This window comes from Sorex fumeus, unplaced genomic scaffold (assembly GCF_029834395.1).
Source record: "Sorex fumeus unplaced genomic scaffold, SorFum_2.1 ptg000034l, whole genome shotgun sequence".
Classification (NCBI taxonomy): domain Eukaryota; kingdom Metazoa; phylum Chordata; class Mammalia; order Eulipotyphla; family Soricidae; genus Sorex; species Sorex fumeus.
Genome location: NW_026606091.1, coordinates 2,225,114 through 2,230,966, shown reverse-complemented (window position 1 = coordinate 2,230,966; position 5,853 = coordinate 2,225,114).

Below are 5,853 nucleotides of genomic sequence, written 5' to 3'. Positions count from 1 at the left end.
CAACAGGAGAAGGATATGAATGATACTTTTTAAAAGGTGTACTTTCCAAGTTATTGTCACTTCACAAGTTTGAAAGATTTGCATGAAGTTGATGACTCAGTTTACTTGATGTCTGGGATTGTAGGTTTCTAAGAGTAGAAAGATTTAGTAGAATCACTTGGTACCAACTGTGTCAAAACCCACATAATACTGATGCTACAAATAAAGAGCAGGATGTTATTTTACAAAATGTGTAGTATATATATTCTTTTAACATAATTATATTATTTCAATTATGTATTTAAATTTCAGTAAAGAGTAGCACTGGAACACTGTGCTCCCATTGTTTATTGATTTCCTCGAGCAGGCCCAGTAAGGTCTCCATTGTGAGACTTGTTGTTACTGTGTTTGACATATTGAATACATCACTGGTAGCTTGCCAGGCTTTGCTGTATGGGTGAGATACTCTCGGTAGCTTGCAGGGCTCTCTGAGAGAGGTGGAGGAATCGAACACAGCTCAGCCAGGCCAGCCTCGTGCAAGGCAAATGCCCTACCACTGTGCTATCACTCCTGTACAGTACAGTACAGTACAGTACAGTACAGTACAGAGTATTTTCATATATATGTAGACAATGTGAATAACCAGTTTTATATTATAAAGAGAAAGTTATTGATAAGAAGCATATTATACCAAAAATGAGTACACCAGAAATAGGTTTATGACTTATAGTGTTTGATGGCAATCACTGGAAGCATTTTGTACAGTTTGGAAATAAACATTTTGGGTTTTCTGGTTGGTTTATTTGGTTGACTTTTGTGCTGCGTCCTCAAATCCTCAGGGATTACTCTGACTCTGTACTCAGAAGTTACTCCTGGCTATGATCAGAGATCATATAGGATACCGGGCTTTGAACCCAAGTTGGCCATGTGCAAGGTAAATGTCCTACCTGCTGTACTTTCTCTCTGGTCCTCAATTTGTTTATGGCCATGTTTTCCATTAGATAAATTTAATAATTGTGCTTTAGCTACAGAATATCTAAAATAGATTCTTTTCTTCATGAGTAAATTTTTAGTATAAATAAATATATTGGACTTATTCCAATTTATACTAGCTAACAAAGTTAACTTTGACAGTTCTAAACATTTTTGTAAGAATTTTTTCTCTATTATGACTCTAGTGCTAAAAGTCTGTTATTCTGATATACTTTTACTTGCTAGTTACCAATATTCATGAAAGCATAGTTTAATTTCTCTGCTTCATTGCTCTCAGCTGTTTATGACAGTATTTACTGTAAATTCTTTAGTTTGCATATCCATTTATTGTTTGATTTTCTATATGCATATTAATATTCCAACATTGCATTGCATTATAGAATTTTTTTCTCAGGTATACCTATGAATAAAATGGATAATGCTTTCTAATCTTATAGCTAGAAGAACCTCTTTTAAACCAATGAGTCCACCCCAGTGATGAAAAGGTATGTAGTGTGTTTTAGACAATAAGACAAGTGAACATAATGTCCCAGGCAATCTGTGAAAGACATTTCTTTTAAAGGAGGATAAAAAATGATATTTTCTAGAGTTGGAGGTTATAGGGGTGAGGAGGATTCATGAAGATTCTAGTTTCTTAAACTGTGGAGATCACATATGCCCTGTTCCCCCATATGGAGTTGTATAGCTGAAAATGGAGTTCACTGAAAAATTGGCAACAGTAAATGGTTTGTAAATGTGCAACACACAAAAATAATTTAAAAATCAACTATATAATAATTCTGAAGTGTCTCTTGGCAGCATTTATCCATGTTGCATTTCTTGGGTGAAAAGGAGTCGTGAGTGGAAAAAGTTTAAGCAGCCCTGATATAGACATAAGGTCTAGAAAATCTAGTGGTGTTTGTCAAGCAGAGTAAAACTAATGTGTGGATGAAAATAACACATAAAAGAGTGCAGAAGTGAGAGAATTTCAGAAATTATTTTTGGAATCCTTAGGACTTCCAATTTTTGCATCAAATGTGTGTATAATTGAATTTACCTTTGGACTTTTGTTTATGCAATCCAATTGTTTAACTCATATTTGTTTATTTAAAATAATCTAATATTTAGTTGTTTTCTGTTTATAAACAAAGATTCTAAATGATAATTTATATTAGAAACAAACATCCATAAAACCCAACATAAAATAATTACTGTACATATGTAAAACATTACTCTTTTTCAGAAGGGGAAGGGGATCCCAAGGAGGGCTCAGGAACCAATTTCAGTGATAAACAAACAGGTAAAACAGTTAAATGTTTGGGCCTGAGAATGCAATTAAAATTGAACCTTGAAATTCTAACAACCACTAGAGGGATGTAGATAGTATTCAGGAAGTACCAGACAGATCTGCATCCAATAGTGCTCGGGAGGGCCATATGGTGCCTGTGATCAAACTGGATGTACACATGGAAAGCATGTGTCCCTGAGTCTATACTAACTCCTTAGTCCTCAATGCTATTATGATAATCTGAAATAATCACTTTCTAACTATAGTGTCAAGGAAAAAAATAAAAGAAAGAGATACATTATCATCAATGTCAAAACTATTCAGAAAATATAGTTTAGATGGTATGAATATTGAGCAAGCTTATCTGAGCATTCATAAAATAGAATGTCTGATCTCATTTTGTCATTCAGTTAGGCAATAAATATTTTACATAAATATAAAACTGGAAAGGATAGTAATGTTTTGTTTATCTTATATATCAGATAACAATACATTTTTAGCAGGAAGAATAAGTAATAAAAATGATATTATTAATTAAAATTGACAACAGCCTTATTAAATTCCTAATGCCCGACCCGGCCAACCCAGTTTCGATTCCTCCTCCCCTCTCGGGGCAAACTGCCCAGAGTATTTCACCCACACGGGAAAGCCTGGCAAGCTACCCATGACTTATTCAATATGCCAAACACAGTAACAAGTGTCACAATGGAGACATTACTGGGCCTGCTCAAGCAAATCGATGAACAATGGAAGGACAGTGACAGTGACAGCTCTCCTGTCATAACACTACTTAATAAATTTTAGTTAAAGGAAATTATCATTATCATTTGATTTCTAAATTGAAAATCAAAATTTAATTTATATTCGATTCTTTTTTTCCTTCAGATGTCTATCAGTTCGGTGTCCATTCCTATTTTTATTCTATATATAATTTCCATGGAGCAAGTGAATACCAGAGAATTGCTTTAAACCATTCAAATAAATGGTAGTTTTACTTCATGAGAGAGGAGGGTGAAATATTTCATTGATTAATTCAAGAAAGTGTTGATAAAATGGGCACTGGTGGAGGGATGTGTATTTGATCATTGTATAATTGAAACCCAAGCACAAAAATTTGTAAGTCTACAACTGTATCTCATGATGTCTCACTAATAAAAATTTTAAAAAAGAAAGTGTTGAAACAATTAAAAAAATAAATGATAAGTGCAATTTATAATTTTCTTTCTTTTTCTTTATGGTTACTAGACCACACCTGGTGGTGCTAGGGCTTACTCCTGCTCTGTGCTAAAGGTTCACTGTGGGTAGACTCAGGGGACTATATTCACTGCTGCAATTAAACCCAGGTCAGCCATGTGTAAGGAAATCATCCTACCCACTATAATATTACTCCAATTCCAGAAATTTGTCATTTTCATGAGCTACATAGAAAGGATTTGTGAGTATTAATTTGACTTATTGCAGTTAGAATCAAAAGTTTCATCTTCCTTGTTGTATATATTTTTATATTTATAATCATAGGTTTTTCTTAACACAGTAGAGGTACATTTTTGTTCACTGTGTAAGAAAACAATATTCAGAATTTAAATCATCAGATACAAGTACTAGAGTAAAAAATAACCTTCAAGAATACCACAATTATTCCGACAATTTGATGATCATAAAAAATGATGATGTGATTGATCATCTATACAGCACAGTGTTCATATGAAAGAACTTGACAATAGTATCTATAAAACTATTATTTCTTTTAGGAATTTTCTAGGCTGTGAAGTCACACACAAATCATAAAACAAAACTTTGTTTAGGTCTCAAGTTTCAAACCATGTTTTTTCCTTCCAGTATTTAAAATAATAATTTTAATACTTAATCAAGCCTCCACACAGCTATTAAAGTATTAAATCATTCCCTCCGAACCCACTAGGTCATTTCATAATTATGAGAATCTTTTTATAACACAAGATGCTTCCAGGTATGATTAGTAAAGTTATGATGAAGTTATAGTGGAGGAGAATGGGATCCCTCCTAATCCCAGTGTATTTGGAGTTAAACAAAAAAGACAGTGGAAATTTAAACACAAAGGGATGGATACATATGGAAAAGACAACTATCTCCAACCCAAGGAGAAAAATCTGAAATAGATTTCTTCCTCACTACATTCAGAAAGTATCATATCTTATGTTGTCTTGATTGTTGGTCTAGTCTCCAGAGCTATGATACAATTTTCTTTCAGTTAAGGAGCTCAATTTGAGATATTTGGTGTGGGAATCCTAGAAAAAATAAAACAAGGTAATCTTCAAAACGGAAGGCTTGAAAGAGAGAATGAACCTCAATGTGTTTCTTCTTCTCAGGAAGAAAGCAGACATTAGTATGATGACTTTTGTTCCATATGACCAGAAAGGAAATTAAAGGAAATGTGCAAACCATGAAATAACTCCAAAGTGTGTTTTAATACACAATTATTTATACTAGATTTACTTTGTCAATATTTAATCAGTATTTAATAATTAATCAGTATTTAATAAGTGTCTTGACAGTTTTAGAAGAGAAAAACCCAGATAAGATAGAATTATGATGCATTTGTCATAATAAATGCCTTTGTTTAGGATAGATAAAACAAGGTGATTCATCGCACTTTACTAAAAGAATAGTCATTTTCTTCAATGTCATTTTTTTATGCTACAACAATACGAAAAATTGAAGTATTTCTTTACTTTAATTTACTTAGAAGGAAAAAACAATGAAGACTGTGAGTTGGAAACATAGTAAAATTACAATTCAGCGGGAGAGGGGAATACAGAGGTAGAGTGACCTGAGATGTAACTTTGTGAAAGTCTGGACTAGAAAACTTGAGAAGAAGCCATAGGGCAAGGCACTCTGGTGAGGTTATGACTTTTTGACCTGGTAAGGGTAAACAGATGTGTGTCATGGGGACTCATTGACCAGTTCAATAAATAGGGATGGAGAATTGCTCCAGGGCCTGCTTCAAGGGGATGACAGCTAGTGATATTTGCAGTTTACACGTGATTTTTCTTTTAATACAGCAAAATATGAAGTAAGCACAAATAAGTTTCTTAAATGTGAATGCATCATCCAGGTGGAGACAGGTGGCAAAGGTTAACACCGGTGGTCTTCAGAGTACTTCTATTTTCAGTTCTGTGCAACTTTTACTCAACCTTGTTTTAACGTTTTCCAAAAGTTGTCTCAAAGGCTGAGCTTTTTCTCTGACACATGCCCCTATTTCTGCAAGTGGACATTTGAGCAATATTTTTTTTGCTTTTATGGCAACAACTTCTATACTAGACCCATGGTTTTCTGAACCTCTGTAGAATGTTCATGGTGAAATGATAATATTCTGATTGATAGACAAGATGACTGAGACCAGAAACAGTAGTTGTTTGACAGTGGCAAGATTTGAGCCAGTCTGAACTTTCTGTGAGACACTGCTCAGTTCTTGGTTGTAGCTAATGACTAGCAAAATTGAGATCGTCATGTTTTATCTTTTATATAAACCATTTTCTCCTCTTTAATATTTTCTCCATTTTCCTTCTTAGGCATATTATCTTGTACTAGTTGGCGACCCAATTCTCATAACTAAGATTGTGTATGATCTTTGC